This window comes from Miniopterus schreibersii (assembly GCF_964146895.1).
Source record: "Miniopterus schreibersii genome assembly, chromosome: 8".
Lineage (NCBI taxonomy): Eukaryota > Metazoa > Chordata > Mammalia > Chiroptera > Miniopteridae > Miniopterus > Miniopterus schreibersii.
The window spans coordinates 81,405,902-81,429,437 of record NC_138109.1 but is presented as its reverse complement, the minus strand read 5'-3'; the positions used below and the strand labels follow the sequence as shown (position 1 = coordinate 81,429,437).

The 23,536-nt window shown below is 49.8% G+C and overlaps 1 long non-coding RNA gene across 1 annotated transcript; it reads left to right on the top strand.

Moving 5' to 3' along the window:
* LOC308560696 lies at positions 1 to 22,301 on the top strand. Its single transcript, XR_013999368.1, has 3 exons — positions 1 to 67; positions 20,223 to 20,423; positions 21,097 to 22,301. It is a non-coding gene; the product is annotated as an uncharacterized lncRNA (long non-coding RNA).
* The last annotated feature ends 1,235 nt before the right edge of the window (positions 22,302 to 23,536 follow it).

Sequence of the window (23,536 nt, the reverse complement as noted above, 5' to 3'; positions counted from 1 at the left end):
CACAGTTAGAGTGGAATGTGAGGAACAGAAAAGAAGAGAGAGCAACCGCTCCAAATTAATTGTTCAGGTAAGTCCCTGGAGGGCAGAAATGGAGGCTTATTTTGCTTAGCTGGCCTCCCAGTTAAGCTGATGAGGGTTTCCATGCAGCATTGTGAAGCTCAAGCATTTGACGCAAGATTACTTTGTGTGGGTGACATCTGACTGGGACAACTGCTGTTCTGACAGAGGGTGGCTGGCTCCAAATCAGGGCAGTGGGTTCTTCACTGGGCCATAATCTAAGTTGATTACTTCAATAATTCCATAAAACATTGAAACAGGATCAGGGTGTGTAAGTATGAAGAGTAGTCCAGCGGGAAGTGAGGGTCCTGCCCTTGGGTGCAGGGGGCTGTGAACTGCCCGTGGAAGCCCTGCCAGGGCGTTTTGCAGACTGGTGAACAGAGGCTTTCTGAACACAAGGACTGCGTTAGAGCCTAGACTCTAGATCGACTCTTCAGCAGTGCATCGTGGTGCTTCAGAGCTTGGCTCAAATTATGCAGATCAAGGTTCAAATATCACCCACGTATAGGCTGGGTGACCTTGGACACACTGATCTAACGTCTCTGAATCTGAGTTTCCTAATCTGCAGGCCGAAGGTAGTGAGAGTAGGGGTCGCGGGGGACTGTGGTGAGGGGAGCACAGCGCTCACAGCTGCCTGCCTGCGGGGGGAGGACCCCTGTGGCCCGCCTGCCGGAGCCAAGCCGAGCTGAGCTGAGCTGAGCGTGGGGTCGGGTCGCGTCGCCCCAGGAGAGGCCGGGCTGGGCGAGCCCTGGTCCCTGCGAAAGGGAAACCCACGCGTCGCTGTGCTGAGTGCTGGGACTGCAGGAGAGGGACCTGGGCAAGAGGGCATTTGAGTAACTCAGTGCAAAGCGCTGTAATTTCTGTTGTAAAGTTATATTGAAAGAACAGTGCAAACCCCTGTTTCCCTCAGTAATTCGGCAGCACCCTCCTCTGCCCCGCGGCAGCCCGGGCTGGGAGGCAGGGACCCTGGCCGGCCTCCGCTCCAGCGTCATCAGCTGGCCTCGGGCAAGCCCACAGCATCCAGGCTTCCCCTGGAAAACGAGGCTGTTGGCTTACGGAGTCCAAGGTGCCTTCAAGCTCCAAAATCCTACGACTTCTTAACCTAAAGCTGCTCAGCACAGTATTGTGGCACAAGGCATTTTAAAAAATTTTTATTTTTCAATTACAGCTTATATTCAATATTATTTTGTATGAGTTTCAGGTGTACAGCATAGTGGTTAGACAATCATATACTTTACAAGATGCTCCCCCTGATATTTCAAGTACCTACCTGGCCAACCTTTCATAGTTATCACACTGTATTTCCTATGACTTTGTTGTGACTGTGTTGTGACTACCAATCCGTACTTCTTAATCCCTTCACCTATTTTCACCCATTCCCCCACCCTCTTCCCTCTGGCAACCATCAGTCTGATCTTTGTATCTATGAGTTTGTTTCTATTTTGTTTGTTCATTTAATTTGCTCTTTAGATTCCACATATAAGTCAAATTATATGATATTTGTCTTTCTCTGTGTGATGTATTTTACTTAGGTCCCTGCATGTTGTCTCAATGTAAGATTTCATTCTTTTTTAAGGCCAAGTAATATTCCATTGAATATATGTACCAGTCTTCTGTATTTAGTCATCTATTGATGGATATTTAGGTTGCTTTCATAGCTTGGCTATTGTAAATAATGCTGCAATGAACATAGAGGTGCATATATTTTTAAAATTAGTGTTTTGGAGTTCTTTGGATAAATACCCATAAGTGGAATCGCTAGGTCATAGGTAGTTCTATGTTTAATTTTTTGTGGAACCTCCACACTGTTTTCCATAGTGGCTGCCCCAGTCTGCATTCCCACAGCAGTGTACCAGGGCTCCCCTTTCTCCACACCCTCCACAGCACTTGCTGTTTGTTGATTTGTTGATGGAGCCATTCTGACAGGGGTGATGTGATATCTCATTGTGGTTTTAATTTGCATCTCTCAGATGATCAGTGACTAGAACATTTCCGGTCTCTTGGCCTCTTTACTTCCAGTGTGTGTGTTTTTTAACCTGTGGTGGGTCTTTTGTAGACAGCATATATATGAGTCTGGCTTTATTGTTCATTCAGCTTCCCTATGTCTTTTGATTGGAGCATTTAATCCATTTACTTTTAAAGTGATTATTTATAGGTACATATTTATTGCCCTTTTATTATACCTACTTATGTTCCACTTTTTTCTTTCTTTCTTCTTAAAGAAATATCTAACATTTCTTGTAATGCTGGTGTGGTGGTAATGAACTCCTTTAGCTTTTTCTTGTCTAGGAAGCTCTTTATTTCTCCTTCAGTTTTAAACGATAGCCTTGCTGGGTAGAGTAGTCTTGGTTGTAGCTAGTTGCTTTTCATCACTTTGAATATTTCATGCCAATCCCTTATGGCCAGAAATGTTTCTGAGAAATCAACTGACAATCATATGGCAGCTCCCTTGTAGGTAAATAACTGTCCTTCTCTTACTGCTTTTAAGATTCTTTTTTATCTTTAACTTTTGTCATTTTAATTATGATGTGGCTTGGTGTGGGCCTCTTTGTGTTCATCTTTTTCCTAGACTTGTGCATCTTTTTCCTTCACCAGGTTAAGGAAATTTCCCATAATTATTTTTTAAAAAAATAGGTTCTCAGCCTCTTGCTTTCTCTTTTCTCTTTCTGGTATGCCTGTGATGTGGATGTTGTTATGTTCAGTGCTGTTCTAGATATCCCTTAAGCTACCTTCATTTAAAAATTTTTTTTTTTTCCTGCTGCTTTGTTTGGGTGTCTTATGCTACCTTATTTTCCAAATTGTTCATTTGGCCCCTTGCTTCACGTAGTCTGCTGTTGATTCCGTCTGGTATATTCTTCATTTTTGATACTGTAGTCTTAATTTTTACTGTTTTTTATGGTTTCTATGTTCTTTTTTTATGCTTGCTATCTCTGTGCTGAAGTTGCTCACCGAGTTCCCTGAGCATCCTTCTAACCGCTGTTTTGAATTCCATATCTTACAGTTGTTTCCTTTTCATTTAGTTCATTTTCTGGAGTTTCCCCCTATTCTTTCATTTGCTGCTTGTCTTACTTTCTCCCTATTTTGGCTGCCTCTCTGTATTTGTTTGTGCATTAGGTAGATCTGCTATTTTTCCAAGTCTTGAAGTAGTGGCCTTATGTAGTAGGTGTCCTATGGGATTATTGGCACAGTGTCCCTTATCACCTGATCTAGGTGCTCCAGGAATGTCCCTCGTGTGGCTTATGTGGGTCCCCCTATTTAGTTGAGGATTCATTGCTGTTTGCCTGTCATGGGTGGGGTTGGCTGACTAGGAGGACTGACCTCAACCACAGTGTACAAGCTGCTTTGTGGGGGCTCACCCCATGAAGCTAAATTTGCCCCAGCAGGTTCTGGTGCCTGCTGAGATCTTCCTTTGTGAGCATTGCTGAGAAGCTAATCAGGTCATGCTCTGATGTGTTCTGAAGCCAGCCACCCGGTGTTTGGGATCTGGGACCTCTTTGGGGGACTCTGGTGCAGGTCAGTGTCAGATGTTGCCTGTGATGAGCCTTGAGCTGTTATGAGCTGTCAAATGATCCATGCTTGGTGGCTACCTCTGCTGGGCCTGGGTGTGCATGGGAGGGGCCAGTTGCATATGGAAGCTGGCTTCCACCAGCACCAAGCCTGGGGCAGGTTAGCAAAAGGCCAAAGGCACCCCAAGATCCACCTCCTCCTATGGGCTATCTTTTTGGCTCAGCCACTGAAATAGCCTCTGGCAGTGCTCAAGTTGTATGAGGCAGATTCTCAGTGAGTCACCAAGTAGGAGCAAGTGGTGCTAACCAGGTTGATCCAGACTCATGTTCAGCACCAGTGCTGGGTCTGAGGTCACTCAGCAATAGTCTCATGTACACCAAGGCCAGCCACCATCTGCCTGGGGCTTGTGGGACTTTGTGGTGGGGTGGGGTCTCAGGCAGACATCAGGGTGAGGCCAGTAGAGTTCATTATGCTAAAACAGAGTAAGATTTGGCCGTGTGAATGGAGGGTTCTGCATGGAAATGGTGGTGCCAGTAGAGGCCATGGGGAAGAATGGCCCCCTCTCTAAAGCCACACAACTCAGTGTCTCCCTGTGCATCTCTGACAGCCCCTGAGGTTCCCCGGACCACCTCAGGAGCCTTCCAACAAAGACTGCCATGTGGGCTCAGGCTGGCTGCAGTCAGCAGACTCCTTTGCCGGACAGTTTGGCAGGGCAGGGCCCAGAGAGTCAGGAGGGTGGGGCTAGTGCATTCCCCAGGCTGAGGCCTTATGGAGGGGAGTGCTGGACCCATTAAAAATGGTGTCTGTGGGTGACAGGACAGAGGGACTCAGCAGAGGAACACTGGTGGCTGTCCCTCCAGTCCTCTCCCTGAAGCCCCACAAACCAATCTTTCTTGTATGACTCTAGTCCACTCTGAGTCACGGCTCCTCTGCTGGAGCCTGGGGTGAGTGCCAGTGAATGAGAATTTGTGTCCTGGCCCTTTAAGAGGGCGAGAAGACCTTTTTTTTTTTTTTTTTTTTGATGCTTACACAGTTCAGTTGTTCTTAAAATAGTTGACATAAGCAGAGAGAAAACATATTATTTTTTATTTACTTTTTAGGCATGAGTAAAGACTGACAAATGCTCTCAGGTAAATTTTGGTGGTAGAATCAGTTGTGTGTGAAAATCCACATTGAATATCTAATGGTCTACAGCTGGAACAGCAACTCGGCATTCAAAAGTGGAGGGTAGAGCTAGGAACTGGGACAGGGAGAGGTCTCTGCTGGACTCTCTTCACCTCGCGATCCAGTGACTTTCACGGGGAAATTGCTGTAGAATTGTCCACAAAATGTCTCTAAATGTAATTTAAAAATTATCAACAGCACCAATTTTATATTAATATACTTAACCGAGAATTCCTATCACATTAGAAGGAGGATTTCTGATTTTCTCTCGTTTGGTTATGAATGCGTGCCTATGGGGAGGAATGGAAAGGAGAAGAGGTGCCGTCTCAGTGGGCTCAGCGCCTGAGTGCACGCTGGAACGGAGGGGGCTCTGCGGAGCTGTCAGTGTTCGGGCCCCACCTCCAGGCTATGCCTCAGTGGTCTGGGATGAAGCATGGGCACCCCTAAAGGATTTGTATGTGGAGCCAAGCCTGGGAACCACTAGGTTAAATAATCCTGCCACTACCTCCCTCACCCACTTGCTGAAGGTCAGTTGTTTCGGGAGTCCCGCTGAGGTTGCCGCTTTGCTCCAGGGAAGGTCCAGGGTCGGCAGATTTCCTGAGTCCCTCTGGGCCATGGTGCTTTGCCAAGGGGTTTCTCGAGCTGAATCTCCTTTGTCCCTAAACTGTGTGATCATGCTCTCTGAAAAATAGCCTATTGGTCCTTTCCCTCTAGGCATATCTAGAGCAGTAGTGTCCACAGAATGTTCTAGAATTACACTGTCTAATGTGGTAGCTACAAGCTATAGGTGACTCTGGAGCACTTGAAATATAACTAGTACGACTGAGAATTTTTGTTTTCATTCAATGTTACTTAGTTAAAATTTAAATTTAAATAACCCCCGTGGCTAGTTGCTACTCTACTGGACAGCAGGTTTAGACAGAGGGTGCGTCACAGAATCTTTGAATGTCAGGCCTAGTGACTTGCACTTTATTTTATATGAAATGGGGAACAAGCTGAGGCTTTTGGATAAGTTCAGGGAGCTGGGACTGGTGACAGGGAGACAAGTTGGAGTTGGCTGTGGTGACTCAGGTGAGCGACCAGGAGGGACCTTGCCTGAGGTGGTGCCAGTGGGGAGGAGGAGCTGGTGGATGGACCAGGAAGGAGTTAAGGAGGGACACAGACTGGGCGTCGCCAGGGAGGTGGGCTCGGGCTGGGCAGCTGGGCCAGTAGCGGTGGTGCTTTGAGTCAGGATAGAAACTTCAAGATGCTCCTCCCTCTGCTGTGCGGTGGGGGCTCCTCCTGCCTCCCACACAGGGGCTGCCCTCAGGCGGCTCATTCCTGGAACCCAGGCGACAGTGCTGGGCCCGCCGGCAGGTCCCTCCTACACCTTCCTCAGACCCCACCCCTCTCTCCACCAGGCCTGAGCCTGCCCCTCAGCTCATCAGGTCGCTTTGTCACAGAGACCAGAACGGAACGCCCCTGGCCTTCCCGGCTGGCTGACTTCATGTTTCATCCCGCCGGCATTGCTGAGCGTGTGGCCAGTTTCCAGGGTCGGGGGAAGACGCGAAACTGAATGAGAAGTCACGTCTAGCCCCATGTCTACCCTGGACGAGTTCAGAGTCTGATTGCAAAGACAAGCAACTCAGCTATCACACAGGAGACGGCCTGCCTTGGAGGGGCGGTGCTCGGTGACCAGCTTTACCCGGGCCTCTGCGAGAGGCTCTTAAGGGGCGCTGACAGCGGGGCTCAGGGAAGCAGGTGTCCTCCGAGTGAGGAAGGGGACGGCACCCGACAGAGGGCCACTTGCGCATACCTTGTGGTTCCTCTGAGCACGTGGCGCGCAGGGATAGCGTGGGGCTGTGTGAGCAGAGCCCGGGGTGCTTTCAGGAAGGTCGGGAGGGGTGCGAGTGAGGCAAGTGAAATGGACTGGCCCCACGAGGAGGAGCCTGCACGTCTTGCTAAAGAGCTTGGGCCTTACCTAGTGGACACCGGGGCTTGGTGCTGATTTTAAACCCAGGAGTGAGGCAGTGGTATCTGTATGTTTGAGTTTGCACAGTTTCTCTTGGATCATAACCAGAGAGCTTCTGCTTTGGTCTCCCTCCCTCTCTGCTCAACATTTCACTGTTGTAAAATGGGTGTGTGAGGCTGTTGAAGAATACTTGATGCTATAGAGATGTGGAAACAGCTGTCAGTGCTATCTAAAGTGATCATTGTTCGCAGTCAAGGAGTTACAACGGCAATTACCTAATTGCAAGCACGGCTGGATCCTTTCCCCTCCAATTAGCTGATTGCAGGTGCAATTAGTTTGCAAGAACAATTTTTTGCCTAGGTGCAAATTTTCCCAAAGCGCAAAACAGAATGTGTAGAAAACTGAGGCCAAGTTGAGTTTCTTTAGAGTTTGTCCTAAATGTTTGGTAATGCCTGGCCTGAGGGAATTACCAAATTCGTTACTTCCCTTCTGTCGTTTATAGATGACTTGCATGAGATGCAGTCCTACTTATTTCACAGTCTCTGAGGCATCGCACCACCGGGAAATCCTAAAACTCTAAAGCCTGTAAATAAGGAAGGCGTGCGTAGGCAGTATCCACAACTGAAGATCTTCAGGGGTCCTGTTTGCTTTTCGAGGTGAGGGTTGAAGGATAGTTGGTGTGACAAGGGCAGGGTCTGCAGCCAGGGGGAGGGTCAGTGATCTTGCATGCAAGCTGAGAAGGGCTGGCCAGGTTGGGCCCCACGGGAATGAAATTACCAAATGCCATCCCGCCCCTGGAATTCTGTGCTGTGGATGGTGGTGGTGGGTGCAGTGCTGGCTCTAGGATTGGGATTCCAATATGAATGCTGGCTGATGTTTGCTTACCATTAGCAAAATGAGATGAAAGTGAAAACAATGAAGACAGGATGTGATACACTTTTCTGTTGAACCAAACAGTAGTTTTCAGATTCTGGAGTAATATTTTCTTAATTATTTTGAGATACTTACAGTGTAATGTCTACAGGTAACCCATTTAAAAGCTTAATCTGCAGTATTAATATTTTCTCTATGACTTTCTGATGTCTAGACAATCAACAAAACAATAAACCAAGCCCTGATTTACAGCATGTGCCAATTTCCACAGTGTAAATACTCCTACCATGGGAAATTTCAAACCAGCAATTGTTTCACAACCAGCTCACAGAAAATTTAGCAACTAGCTCCAGTGAGCTGGCAGGAGCTGCTTCCAGCATCCTACTGCTGCTGGTAGAACTTAAACAAAACCTTTTAGGAGCCAGTGACAGATGTATTTTAGTTTCCATGATTTGAAAGAAGCATGGAGATTTGGAACAGATGTGAAGTATCGTGGGGAGCGGAGAGGGAGAAAACCGCTTGCACAAAGGTGTTTGTAGGGAAAAGCATCCCTGCTGTAAAGGGTCACCAGATACGTGGACGTGGGAAGGAGGAAAATCAGGATGGCACAGGACAGGAAGAGGCTCAGCCCCTCTAGGGTGACAGGCACCATGGTTTTCAGTAGGTCTGGTGGATATTCATTCTCCCGCTGCCCTGGGGAGGTGTCTGCTAATCTATATTTGAAGATGCAAAGACTGAGGAGCACAGGCTGTGACTTGAGCTGAGTTAAGAAGTCAAACAAAGTCAGAGATAAGGGAAGCTTTTATTATTTTAGCCTATGTTAGGCTTTCCTTGTTAATGGGGAAAAGTCCACACGGTTATCAAAGCACTGCAGAAGGTTTCATTTATTGGGGGCCCATTAGGTTGTCGGCATGCCAGGCAGGAGTGCTGTGGGCAGACTCAGGGCCAGAACCGCTCTTCATCTTTAGCGCGGCGGGGGACACGCCTGGGGCTTCCTGTTTCGTCCCACGTTCAAGTTCGTCGGCTGGTTTTCCAAGCCCTCCGTAACCCAGGCCTACTATATTTCTCTAAGCCAGTGATTTTCAGCCTTTTTCATCTCATGGCACGTAAACTAATCACTAAAATTCTGTAGCACACACACAAAATATATATTTTTTTCCCACCTGACAAAAAATATAATTTTGCTTCATTCACACTGGATGGCTATTGTTGTGTTGGCTGTTGTCATTTTTTTTGTTTGACAATCTCATGGAAAAGAGGTCAGTGCCCCTGACTAAATAGTCAGGCATTGCATGTTTTAAACATTCTTGCGGCACATGGTTGAAAGTCGCTGCTCTAAGACAATGTTCACACACTTCTCAAGGGATCCAGACACTCCCAAGCCTCGTCTCCCTGTCCCGGGAGCGGCTGGGCTCATTCCTGCCCGGGGCTGGCTAAGAGCTCAGACCGCAGAGCTTTTGGGCTGCATCATGCTAGGGGTTCCCAGGCATCATTCCCTTTAATCGTCACCCTAATGATGTGAGGCCACTATCCTTTCCCCGCTTTACAGGGAAAATGGAAACAGAACAGGTAAGGACTCAAGATCACACAGCCAGCAGAGAGGTGCAGCAGGAGTTAGCGCAGGTCCGGCGGCTCAGAGGCTGTGCTCACGCCCCCGGGTCGGCTGCCTCTTCGCTCCCAGCGTTCCTTTCCCGCCCTTTCCCCTCTCAATTCCAGCTGGGCCTCCTTCCATTCCCAGTTCTCAAGACCTTCATCTGTCTTCTGCGCAGTCTCCCTAACTTACAAGCTCCCATTCCCCTCCTGTGGGTCACTGCAGACAAATCCTAAAGTGCACTTCGCCTCCCAAGTGCGTCCTTCCCAACAACAGCATCAGGCGTTTAGGGAAAGCAAGCACGTCTCCTCCTGCTCCGTGTCCCACGGTGTCTTGCACATTTGGGGCCTGAAGACAGATACTCAACCAATACTTGTTGATCGATTGAGTCAGGCCTACGCTCAGGTCATGCTCAGCACCATCTGCCCAGCAGGTCTAACATCAGGCCCCGAACTGCAGATGCAAAGATGAAAGACATTCCCTTAGCACAGATCTCCAAACCCAGGCGAGCGAGCTGGCTAACCAACAGTCCCAGTGCTCCCTGATCAGTATAAGGCCAGGTTCTGGGGAGCCCAGATGAGGAGAGTTCTCTGGGTAGGACCCACTGAGAAGGTCGCAGCTGAGTCTTGAAGGACGAGTGGAAACCTGGGTTCGCCCAGAGCTGGCGCACTGCATGCAATGTTCAGTGTGAAACTGAACAGCCTGATGTACTTGTCCAAGCCCTCCCCTGTTTGACTTTCAACTAGTATACTTTAAATCACATTTGATACATACCTATGTTTTCTTTACATTACATTAGTTGAAGTATGTTTACTTAAGTGCAGGGCAAGCAGTGACATGGGAAGGAGCAGGTGACTGATGCCACCACAGGTGGTGAGGGTGGCTTGGGCTGCCTCTCTGAATGAGAAGGGAGGGGCTGGGGAGCCCTTTGTGGTACCAGGGAGCCCACCCTCCTCTCCTGTAGTCTCTCCGTGGCTCCCATCCCCGGTCCACCCGCTATACTCCTCTTCTCTACACCATGTGCTTGGCCGCCTCTCTTTTCCTGGGGCGGGGGGGTGAGGGGGGACAGTGGCAAGCAGCAGTGTCCCTGCAGGGGGTCCCACACAAGGGTAACTTCCCAGCGAGTTCAGGATCCAGACACACTGGAAAAGGGACTTGCAGGTGATGCTTCTTCAAGTATTTGATACAAATACTTTACTGGGAAATTCTGATTTTCTCTCTCTAGCCTCTGTCTCCCTAGGCCTTGGTAACTGCTTACATTCACCACCTCCGGGGCAGAAGGACCAAGCAGCCCCTGAGGCTTGAGGAAGCTGCTGGTGGAGGCTAGGTAGATATACCTCTATTTTTTATTTCTATAACACCAACTCAACAGAAAAATCCCTGTCCTCCCTTCTCTTTCCTTGAAAAAACCATATATGCTCATCCACCCCATGGCCATACATGCATGTGCGTGCGCACACACACACACACACACACACACACACACACTCAGAGTAGGGAAAAGGAAGGGGAGCTGTTCAGATTTTTTTTAATCCTCACTCGAGGATACCTTTTCCATTGCTTTTCAGAGAGAGAGGAAGGGAGAGAGAGAAAGAGAGAGAGGGAGAGAAACATCGATGTGAGACACATTGATTGGCTGCCTCCCTCCTGCACATGCCCAGTCGGGGGCTGGGGATCAAACCTGCAACCTAGGTATGTGCCCTTGACTGGAATCGAACCCGGGACCCTTCAGTCTCCAGGTTGACGCTCTGACCACTGAGCCAAACTGGCTCAGGCTGTTCAGATATTTTAGATCAATTCAGTAGTAACAGTTCTGCTCAATAAACGTAATTGAATAGAAGTAACATGGTTTCCTTTCTTCTTGAAGGAGAGAGATTTAGGAAGTTGGGCGGACCTCTGGAGTCAAACCATTTCATCCTGTGCATTTAGGATTCAGAACGTGTGTCCATGCAGCTCATCAAATTCTAGGGACAAGGGACACAAAGTCTGGATTGACCCATACAGGTCATGCCCCAAATCGGAGCCCCGAGTAGAGTAGAACATTCCTGTCCTGTGCCCATTTTTGGATACATTTCAGGGTAATGCTATCATTAAATAATGAGCCATTAAAATCAGGCTGGCATTTAAGAAGCCTTATGATCTATCCTTTGCAGTAATATATCTCTTCTCCGCCAGACAATAGGCAAAAAATAATTATACTTCACTAATATGAAATTCCGTTGTCCTTGATTCACTCTTGAGATTTCTGATTCAAGAATAAAGAACTTAGATGAGGGAGGGCACACGGATTCCAGTTCAGCTGCCAGCTAGATGGATGGGCAGATGCTGTCGGAAGGTCTGAGAGGGCGAGAGGCAAGTCTGGACCCGAAGGGGAAGGGCGGTGTCGCGGGCAGCTGCAGTCGGCCTGGGCTCCGAGGGAGGCGGCGCGGTGCCTCTGTCTCGCACTTACCACCCTGCAGAACAGCTGAGAGGGAGGGTGTGCGTGTGAATGTGCACGTGTGTGCGAGCATGTGCACATGTGTGTGAGGTGTGAATCTCAATGTGAATGAATGTGTGTATGGATGTGTCTGAGTGTGTATTGTGTCTGAGTGTGTGTACTGTGTGTCTGAGTGTGTGTGTGTACTGTGTGTGTTTGTGTGTATTGTGTCTGTGTATGTGTGTATTGTGTGTCTGTGTGTGTGTATTGTATGTCTGTGTCTGTGTGTATTGCGTGTCTGTGTGTGTTGTGTCTGTGTGTATGTATTGTGTGTCTGTGTATATGTGTACTGTGTGTGTGTATTGTATGTCTGTGTCTGTGTGTACTGTGTGTCTGAGCATGTGTGTATGTATGTGCTGTGTGGTTCTCCCAAGCTCTTCTTGGACCTTTCTAATAGAATCCACTTTGCTTCATGAGGCTCAACTCTCCATTTTATTTATAAGGTAAAGCACTTGTGATAAGTCATGTTAGGTTTGGAAGCAACATTAACTCCTGTCCCCCATTCCTTGCAAGCAAAAATAGTTCCTAATTTTCTTACTGTGAGTGCTGAGAAGAGGAAACGCCTCTCTTGCGAGCCTCTTTTCTGCGCAGGGCAGCGCTGGGACACCCATGCTTTCGGTAGGAACGAGGGAAGGATGGCCAGCGTCGAGCTTAGGAAAGGAGGCTGGTCGGGTGAGTTCTGTGTTCTGCCCACTGAGTCTATATGCTGTCTTTCCTGTGCAAAGTGGATCTCTGCTAAGAGACCAGCATTTGTCCCTACTGCTCAGAGAGACCAGGGTGGCTTTTTCATACGTAAATTTTAAAAGCAGTCAGTTCCCAGGGTAGATTTGGGGAAATCCTGTCTGATATTTCACCCCAAATGACTTCCAAACAAATATACTTTTATCTTCTAAAAAATCATTTTGGCGAAACATGTTGTGGAATTTTTCATTGCTCAATCTATTTACAAGGGTAGTTTTTATAGAGGCCCTTATTTTCAAAGAAATACATGCTGCATGTTGATCTAATGGGCCCGACAATGCCTAAGGAGCAAATTACATAAAGATTATCACATGGACTTAGTGTGTGTTTTAGTCCAGTGACTCATGAGGCAACTTTTCTGTGTGGCATTTATGGGCAGAGGTGTTCTAAAAAAACATTTGGAGAGCAAGAATTGTAAAAGAATGCCAGTCATTAAAAACTTCTGCCAGGACGGGTGCGTTTACAGCTAGAGACAATGCTGAAAGTACTGTTGAAGTTTGAAATATGTCATGAAAGCCAAAGAGCTTTCTGCAGCTCAGCTGCCTCAGCACAGCCCTTCTCCCATTAGGAGAGCTCAGTCCAGGCTTAAACCGAAGCCGTTGCCCCAGAAATGTCCCTGCTCCTCACACGTGTGGCAATGCCAGGCGTGCTGAGGAGACAGCGTGTACAGTGGTGGCTGTGGTTGGGTGCCAGGGTGGGCAGAGATGGCATAAACTGGCCATAGCTTCTTTGGGAGAAGTGGGGTTTTTGTTTGTTTTATAAATAATAGCTGATGCTATTTTTTAAAATTATGGTAAAATACCCATCACATAAGATGCATCGTGCTAACCTTTTCCGAGGGTAAGCTCGGCAGCGGTAAGTACAGTCACACGGTGCTAGCACCATCGCCACCGATGTCCTGCAGAACCGAAACTGTGCTCACTAAGCGCTGACGCCCCCTCCCTTCCTTCCAGCGTGGCGGCCACCCTTCGACTCTCCACCTCTGTGAGCCTGCTCCCCCAGGGGCCTCATCTAAATGGAATCTTGCGACAGGTGTCCTTCAGTGACTGGCTTATTTCACTGAGCACGGTGCTCTCGAGGCGCCTCCAGGCTGTAGCTCATGACAGAGTTCCCGTCCTCATTAGGGCGGACTCCTGCTTCATTGTGTGTTTATACTACAGATGTATCACCCGCCATCTGTTGAGGGACACTTGGGTTGTCTGGGGGACATTTTGATTCCTGTTTTTTCTCAAGCTGAACGCAGCCCTTGGGAGCAGGTGTGCCGAGTGTGGAGCAGCAGAGAGGAATGTCCTCCTGGGTCCCGTGGCCGACGTGGCTGCGGGTGGACAGTGCCGCCTGTAGGAACAGCACTCACGGGCTGGGTGAAGCCGCTCAGCTTCAGGCCGCCTCAGCTGCACACAGTTGGCGGCGCAGGTCTGCTGGTCGCGCTGCGCCACAAAGGTTAGCTCTCTGGCGGAAGGTTTCTGTCCCCCTCATATTTGTACGGTGAAGCCCTAACTCCAACGTGGCTGTTTCTGGAGATGAGACCTGGGAGGAAATGATAAAGATGAGATCAGGTCCTGAGGGTGAGGCCCTGGTCCAATGGGCCTGGGTTACAGGAGGGAAGGACCCCGTGAGCAAGACGGCAGTGGCCCGCAGGCCAGGAGGAGCTCTCCCGGGAGCCCGAGCAGGCCAGCGCCTTCGTCTTGGACTGCCAGCCTCCAGGGCTGGGGGCAGTAAATGTCTGTTATCAAGGCCGCCCTGTCTGTGCTGTTTTGTTACGGTGGCCGAGGGAAGGAAGCTCCTTTCTCCTCGGGGGCGCTGGGCTCTGTGAGTTCTGCAGCCCTGCTCCGCGGCATCTGGCCCGGGAGGCTCAAGCCTGCGGCCCTGCGCGCCGGTCCCTGCTCGTCCCAGCCTTCATCACCGCCCAGAGCGCCCTCTCAGCAGCGCCACGGTCATGAAGGCTTCTGTGGAGATATATGACTTCACTTGGAATGTCTTTGTGATGGTAGAAATGCCATCTTCTTACTTTCCCTCCCAGGGAGGAAATAAGTATTGTTTTAAGTCTTAATATTAGGCAGATGGGTGGGAGTCAGGACTCAGTTAATTCAGTAATGACTGTAAGAGAAATTTCTAATTTGCTCTTGGAATACCCTGCAGATTTGCATCGTACTAATTTCTCCTCCTAATTACTTTTCCCCACAGACTAACAGTGAAGTGAAAACTTGGACTATGTAAGTTAACTGGTGGATGGAGAAAGGCAGTCAGCTATGCATTTAGGTGTGAGGAAAGCCAGTGGGGCTTCATATAGAATTGGCAAGGGCTAGAAGACCTGTTGGGCCTATTTAACGTCATGTCCCCAGCAGCAGACACCTCCATCCAGAGAAGGGTTGCAAATGACCCACTCCCCTAGAGCAGCGTTTTTCAGGGAGGCAATTTACAGGAGTTCAAAGGAAAATGGCTCTGATACAGGGCTTGGACATGCTGGGTCCCACAGCGTTAAACAGGCTTTTTTCCTGAGCAGGGCTTCGGATGCCTTCAGTCCATTCATTCACTGGCTCCTGCGTGGCTCGCAGTGAGTGCTTGCCTGTCCCAGGCCTCCGGTTAGGCCCTGTGAAGACAGGGCAAAGCAGGACAGCGCATTCTCTGCCCTCAAGGAGATGAGACTTGGTGGGGTTCTCAAATGCTAACGCCACAGCGAGAAGGCACTAGGACTGGGGCCTCTTACATGCTAGTCCAAGGCCACGTGTGTGGTAGGAAGGAGAGTCAGGATTGGAATCCAACTCCATAGCTTTCCCCCTTCCATTGCCGTTTCTCTCCTGAAGGGTCTGTGTCTGGGGCTAAGGAGACAGAGCTCTAGTCCCAACCTTTCCGCTAACTGGCCTGGCAATCTTGACGGAGCCTCAGGTTCTCAGAGTCTGAGTCTTTTAAACAGTTGGAAAGAGCTCAGCTCCGTGCTGACCAGGGGTTGTGCGGATCGGATCAAGGAGGGCGTGCCCTCCCCTTTGCGAAGTCCACAGCAGGCACAGGCCGTGTGCAGTTGAGCATCAAGTGGCATTTGCTGGAACGGCGAGGAGAATGGACAGCGTTGGACTCAACAGGATCCACAGACGGCCGCTGTGCTTGTCTCCGTGGAGCACGTCCCGGAGCTACAAGCAGGTCGGTGTTTCTTTAAGGAACGGGGAGGGGGGGCTGTCTGGACAGCTGCCTCTGAGAGGGACTTCAGTCCTCATGACTGTTTGTTAGAGGAACTTTTCTAAGAGCAGCAACACCTGGAGACTCATTTATCACTGTCGCTGCCTCCTGGAGATCCCACCTACACGTTGAGGAATGATGGCAAAAATAATATTTATGCCATAAACCGCTGAGAAATGTGAAAGGGGCCCCTCTGTGCTGAGGCAGCGATGGCTGACCTCTGTGTGATGATTCTGAACGGCGTTCTGATCAGCAAGATTTGTGGCTTCGCAAACACAGACAGTTCTTACCTCACTGCTAAGGGGGAGAAGCATTTTCCTCTGGAATCTGAACTGACGAGGGGCGCGTTCATTGGTCCAAGGCAGGCTCCACGCGTTTTTATCTTAGCTCGACGGGAATCCTTTATTCCAGGACTGGGCTACGTTGGCAGCATGAATTCATGGAACCCGTCCAGGCAGACCCTCTGTCAGCTGCGGCGGAGACTGGGCAGGAGGCGAGAACAGGCCCAGGGAGCAGGCGCTGCCCGGAGGCAGGCAGCCGCGGGCTGGGTGCAGGGCAGCAGGTACGGAGCTGTGGCCCGAGGACCGTCCTTGGAGGAGAGGAGCGCACAGCCGCCCGTCTCCCGCGGAGCTGTGTGGCAGCACTGCCGCTCGTGCCTGTCCCTGTCTCCCTGGGAGCCCACCGAGGGAGGGCGGGCGGCTCACGGCAACGTGCCCGGCTGAGCTCTGGGGCAGACGGAGCCCAGCGCGCGCAGTGGTTTCCTTGTTGTCACGACCGTCCCTCCTTTACGTGAGTGAAGTGCTCTTCAGACTTTAAGTGGCGAGCTGACAACAGGGCTTGGGGTGGGCCCTTCAACATTTGCTGGGGTGGCCGGGCAGTCATGGCAAAGCCCAAGTCTAGACGCACAGGCACAAGTCACACTACAGCAAATCCATTGTTTCTTGTGACAGGGCCACTGGACTGGCAGGTCCAAGAAGAGCTGCCACTGAGGGGTGCTCAGCAAGGCACTGGCTCAGCCTCGCCCGAGGCTGCCCTTGTGTACAAACGCGGGCATGTAGTGGAGGGCAGTAATTCCTTAGAGGTTCGGCGACTGCATCCTGCAAATGCTGCTCTCTGTGAGCACCCCCAGCGACCGGGAGACGCTTCCTGAGAACCACCCACCCAGCTCTGTCCTGCCCCGGGATCTACGTGTTTGGAAAGACATTCTGGGTCAGATCTGAACAGACCTCATAGCACAGATTAGACAGAAAGGCTGAACAACGTCAAGTGGCATATTAAAAGATTAATATACAGTCTCTTTACCTGAGTTCAGAGAACTAACTTCACTAGTCTCCAAGGGCGCCATGGCTTGGCGGCAGGATAAAGCGAAAGAAGCCGGCTCTGGTGCCAGGCAGACTTGCATTTGCTGAGTCCGCCTTCGGCTGCGTGTGGCAGGGCGCTCCTGCTGCTGTTCTGCACCGCCCCTCTTCTCCAGGCTGGGCAGCTACATCGGCATCGGCACCCAGTTTAGGGGCGATGCACTTCAGAAGACAAGAGCACAGTACACCCAAATTGCGGAGATCAGCTTTTAAAGGGGCTGACCTCATGCCTCAGGGAGGATGGCAGAGGCTGACGAACACACAGCTACCTTCGACTCTAGGCATGGCCTAGAGAAGCAGGGTACAACTTGTGTGAACCTCCAAAGGCAGGAGGAGGGCTTGGGGTGTAAACTAAGCCATTTTTACATTCGGAGATGTCCAAAGTCAGGACGGGCTGCCCTGGGAAGAGGTGAAGTCAACCTTACCCCCCAGAGCTCAGGCACAAACTAGTCCCACACCTGGTGCAGGTGTGGTGACAGGCTGGCTGGACCAGGCAGTTCCTCCCACGGCGGGGTTCTGCAAGGTCATGAAGAGCAGCCAAGAAAACAAGGCCCCGAGCCCAGTTTTGCCACTAACTGCCGTGGTGGCCGCAGTGTGTGGTTCGGGCCTCTGGTTCTCACCTCTCCCCTCTGCTAAATAGGAGGCTGAAAAGGATTGCCTCAGCTTTTGTTGACCCGGCTCTTCTGTTACCACATCACTGTGGATCTCTGCCAGGGACAGATAGTCTGTGACCTCTTCCTTCTTCTGTGGACCAAGAAGAGGCGGAGGGAATTCTATCTTGACTGCCACTGTAGGAGGTGTACCCACTCACTGTCTTGCTGTTTTCTCAGAACCTTGGCTCCCTTTTATTTGGCTTTCTCCTGTTCTGTATTTTGAGATCAATTGCAGCAAACCCAAAGACAACTAAACTAAGAGTAGTTTTATGTGGCCGAGAGGCCATGGTTCCAGAAAGCTTCAGGTGAGGCTTAAGTCAACAGGAAAAATACGTGCAAAGGATTCTCACGATGTTTTAAGAAGTTACTTTAGTTTGGGTGTTTCGTCTTTTTCTTGCAGTTCTTCTTCCCTAAGGCTTCAACGACCATCACTTACATGGAGGACTCTAATTTTTGTTCTATTTTGTGGATTATTTCAGTGTTCACATCTGAATTCAGCCTATTGCGTATGCTGGCTGCTCTCACCCGACACTGAGCTGGTGGCAACCAAACCTGGCCCGTCCGTCCTCGGGGGCTATTTTTTTCTGATAGCTCTATATTGGGACAGAAATGTATGTTTAGAAAAAGCTTCAGTCTAAACATTTAAGTAACTGAAAAGCCAGTGAGGGACAAAGAATAAGCATAATTTGGATGGAGTAAGAGCCCACCGAGACGGGCAATGGGAAGTGGCGGATGTGCGCGCCCACGTGTGTGTGGCAGTGGCCCTCCTGCAGCCCTGTTGTCATGCCCAGAGTCCTGCTCGGGGTGGCTGTGTCCATCTGAAGGCGCTGGTGAGGCCCGCTCTCGAGTGGGAGTGGGTTCAGGTGGAGAGGGCACGGTTTGAACCTGCGTATCCCCAGTCACATATTGACTGCAAAACTCCATTTCTTCCCGAGATGGCCAGCTACGTGGGAGTGAGGAGGGAAATGAGCAAGCACGAGAGTCACTTCGTCTACCAGTCCCTAGCTCAGAGCCAGCCTGTGTGGTCGAGGAGAAGCAAAACTGTCATTCTTGATCAAATGCAAAGCAAAAGCAAAGCACGACCAAAGCCGACGAAACTGGTAACAGAAATGAACATTTTCTTGATTTCTAAGAAGCCAACATATTTTTCGGATGCTGACCCCAGGAACAAATGCAGCCTTATAAATATGCGTCCTTTGCCTGCTAACCTGCCCTGTCTCCTGGCCCCAGACGCTCTGCGAATGCTGTTTTCAAAGACTGTCCTTCCACGGAAAAGCCCGGGTGAGATGACAACAGCTTTCAGCAGCTCGCTGGGTCTGCCAGCGTCCGGGACAAAGCAGGCAGCTCCGCTCAGCACGGACACCGGAGCTAAGGGGTCCGCATGTGGCGGCTCCACCGTTAGTGCTTTTTGTTAGAAATGGAAAATGGTCCTCTCCCCAAGACCCCTGGGCTTGGCCACTCCTGTTGGGACCTGGATGTGAGAAGGTCATGGGAAGATGAAATGCCCCTGGTGCGGAGAGGCAGTGGCCGGCTTCCTCAGGGCTGCCAGCAGCGCGGGTGGGTGGGCGCTTCGGGGCTCTGTGTTTTGTCCAGTGCACCAGCTACCGGTTCAGGCTCGGCTTGGACAGAATGATTTTGGACACTTACGAAGAGGATGTTGCTCACCAGCCCTGAATCCCCATAAAGAGGGAGAAAACATGATGGGAAATCAGAAAGGACACAATGCACACACTTTAGACCCAGTCATCAGTCTCTCTTCAGTGTCAGTATGTACAAATCATCTTCACAGCCCATCCGAGCCGGGGGGCTGTCGCACCAGCGTTTACCTAGATATGGAAATAGCAGGGCGCAGGGCGCAGGGCGCGTCTGTGCGGGGAGGGGGATGGCCAGCATGTCCCGTGTGGATGCAGGGCAGGTGGCTGGATTCACGCCTCGCCTGTGCCGCTACTAGTCCCAGGTGATAAAGAGACAGTCATTGCCTCGAGACCTCCGTGAAATCCTCGAAATGCCTTTTGTCTTGTTATAATTCGTTACCGTGAATTCCTTCATGTGGAGAGTGGCGGTGGGCACTGAGTAAATGATCAATTGGTGCTGCATCCGCACAGGACGATCCGATTACCTTCCTGAGGTGCATCTTCAATAAAACTTGCCATGCTGGGGTGTCGTGCAGATTAAATGAGATAATGCCCAGGAATATGCTCTGTAGACTGCGCCAGCCAGTGCTGTCTTCCTTAGAAAAACTGACCTTTGGAGAAAGAGGAAACGGTTCCGAGAAAGATCACTTCTCTGCCCTGCTGTCCTCTGGCCCGCGCGTTGCAGGACCATTACCATGTGTTGGAGTCTCTCCAGGGGCAAACTGTGTGGTCCTTTGGAATGCATCTGTGAGACTTAGTTGCTGAAAGGGTTCTGAGAGAAGGCAAGGGCATATTTTAAAGGCTGAAAGAGGGGACAAGGGCTGTAGCTCTGAAAAGTGAGAAGAAGCGCTGACTGCAGACAGGTCCCCGGGTGGAAAGATCCCCGGCCTGGAGTAGGGGATTCATCAGGCCTCCCGAAGCTTTGCTCACTCATTGAACATGTGTTTAGTGAGCCCCTATTATGCACCAAGCCCCTTTCCAGTCTGGTAATGAAAAGCCATCTAGAAAACAACACTGTGTTCGCTCTGATGTTGACCCGGCAGGCCATCCACTGAACAGCAGCCTGGTTTCCTGTCTGAGCCCAGGCATCCTGAGGGGAGTCCCTGGGGAAAAGAGTCCCTTCCAGTTTTAGGAGAGCACCAGGCAAGTCAGTTGATGACTGTGCAGCAATAACCTCGACAGCAGCTCTCCTGGCTCCTTCGAAACATCCTCCTGCCAGTTAACTCCGCTAAGGCAATGACTTGGTAAGTGTATTAATGTGGTAGAGCTGTCATAATAAAGTGCCACAGGTTTAAACAACAGAAATTTGCTTCCTCACACTTCTGGAGGCTGGAAGCCTGGGGTCAAGGTGTCGGCAGGACTGGTTTCTTCTGAGGCCTCTCTCCTGGGCTTATGGATGGTCGTCTTCTCTCTGCGTCTTTCCACAGTCTGTTCTCTGTGCATGACCACGTCTCAGTCTCTTTTCCTACAAGGAACTCAGTCACATTGGATTAGGGCTTTCACCCTGATGATCTCGTTTCAACTGATCACCTCTTTAAAGACCCTATCTCTAAAAAAGGCCACCATCTGGGGTACTATGGGATAAGACTTCAACATAGGAATTTTCAGGTGTGGGTGGTTCAGTTCAGCTGGCCACAATAAATAGAAATTCCAGCTATAAATCTGCTGTTTTGTCTCTGTCAAACTGCTTATTGTACTGGTCTTCAAGGCCCCCCCCCCCCCCATTTCCTCAGTTCCTCTGCTTTTCTGTGCCAATTTGGCTGCTGGTTATGGCACATGGTAGGGGAAAACAGAGAAACACACACGGTGGAGAAAGTGGGGCTCACCCTGACAGCACCCTAGGTGTGGTGGTGGGTGTTAACAGCTTGTGTCTTTTTTTATTTTTTTAATATGTATAATTTTTATTTTTGTTTACAGTTTGTGTCTTGGTGAAAGGAGAGCAGAGCTATTCCACAGGCTAGCAGAAATCCTTCGAGTAAGGGTGTGCATGCACTGCTCCCAGCTCCCAGCTCCCAGAACAAGCCAGAACGTTGTGGCTGAACGATGGTCCCCATCACCCTCAGTCTCAGACAGTTCTTCCTGTGCATGCTTTTCTATTAACCTAAAACCCTTTTTGAAAGGGCTGTCGAGACACTGAGATGAACTAGATGGTTTCTAGTAAGAAGGGATCTCGAGGGGAAGAGAAAGAGCTGCAGGGCTCCCGTACTGGAAGGAAAGTTTCCAGGTTGCAGCATTTCATGGTCTCGGTGGTTTGCCAAAGCCAGAAAATGGAATGTTTGCTGAGATGATAAAAAATGTGATTGGAAGACCAGGTAAAGAGCATATATTTTTGTACCTCAGTCCGAATACTCTCACACATTAAAGGTTTAAATAAAAGATAACAAAAAGTGAACTGACATTGATAAAAATGCAGTGACTAGATTCACACTCCTGTGAGTGGCTCAGGGATCATCTAGTTGAGCAACCTCTTTGCCAGATGAGGAAACTCAGGTTTAGACAGTCCAAGGCCAGAGCTGCACCTTGACTGGGTGGTAGAAACAGAAATGAAAACAGTTTCTCTGCTCCTAGCCCAGTGCTATTGCCACACTGGCCATATTTATTCATTTGGAGGTGTTTTATTCTTCAAAGCATACTGTCTCCATGAAGCTAGGTTTTCCAATTGTATTTTTTGGTCTAAACTGTGTACTGACTTAAAAAGTCTCGACTACTCATTCCCACGCTAGGTTAATTTTAGTAAAGTAATGCTTTAGTATATTCCAAATACGATGCTTCAGTTTTTTCTATCATTTTTAACCTTTTTATCCTTTATCCACGAATACAGACAAATACAGTGGATTTTTACTCTGCACCGTTGGTGAGCATTCTAGAGAATGTAGATTAAAAAGTCCAGGGCCAACTTTACAATTAAACATTTTTGAAGTAATGTTTCTTCTTTCTTTATTTTCTTTCCTATTGACATACCTGACAATGTTGTCCCAAATCACCTAACCCACTAATATTTTTATTTAAAGTTATTATATTCAGCTTTCCCTTAGCACATTTTTCTAAAATAAGAAAGGAAACAGAAAAAAAAGTACTTTCAGCTTTTTGCTCTAACACAACTTTGCAGTTCTTTTAAAGGCAAGAAAAAAAAAAAAAGAAAAAACCTCCAGAAAAACCCCAAACCCTTTGCAATATTAATCATTCTCTTGACAATCAATGAAAAGAAAGTCTACACCCCCAAAGAAAATGAAATGAACAGACTCCTTAAGAAGCCAGAATTTCCAGTTTCTGAGCTGGATTTTTCACGGGCATTGACTCTACCTCTGTGCACTAAATAAATACCAAGCGATACAGAATAGCAACAGTTCCCTTTTCCCTGTTCAGCGACCAAGCAACACAGAAGAAAGCATTTTTTGTTTAGAAAGAAAATAAAAGAAAGCGAAGTTTTTCAGACAAGGAGAGCCGCTACCACCAAACTAAAGGCTTCCTGATTCTCACAGTGACTTGGGTACTGACTTGGGTCCCAGCCTCTCTTTGCAGGTCGTGGCCAGAGGACTTGGCCAGGGGACTTGAGTCCACCTGGAAACCATTCAGCGGTGGCAAGATTCCGAGGGCCACGCCCAGAGAAACAGAGCTGGAGGTTCCTGAGGTTGGAAACCCCAGCAGTGTCACAACCGAGCGCAGCCTGTAATTAAGCAGCTGCTATGATCTCAAGTAAAGGGCGTTTTGTTGTTGTTTTGACCTGACTCACCGGGTGGACTGCCACTGACTAGTGGTTCTAAAGCTGAAAGCCACATAAACAACCAGCTCTTCCCCTCAGCTCACCTTTCTCTGCAACGAGCCAGGGGTGCAGCAGGCGTCCCTGTGGTCGGGGTGGGTCAGGAGGCCGAGCACCGGCTTCCCCGCGAGGTGACGCGGTGGCGCCCAGCGCCGGCGGGCCCGCGGTGAGGAGGGCTTCGCCGGGCCCGGGATAGATGGAGGAACGCCAGGGCCCCGGGCCTGCGAGTCGGGGGCAGGGGCCGCTCCTCCTGCCGGGGCTCCGCTCCTGCCCTACGTGCCATTTGACATGAAGTCTCAGTGTTAGGAGCTGGCTTGTGTAAGTGCTGTCACCTTGGGCTCTGTAGCCCGTCATTCTGTCCCATCCTGAGAGGCAGGAAGCTCGGCGTGTGAACTCAGATCCCGGCTCTGCCACCGGCTGCCGCGTGAGCTGTTCGGGATTCGTAGCCTCTCTGAGTCTGTTTCCTGACGTGAGGAGGGGTCGAGCTGGTCCTCAGCTCACAGCGTTACCGCGGAGCTCTGTGTGCGAAGCACTGGGCCCCGAGCTCCAGAAAAGCTAACTTCCATTGAACAGTGACTATGGCTGCGAAAAGAGCCA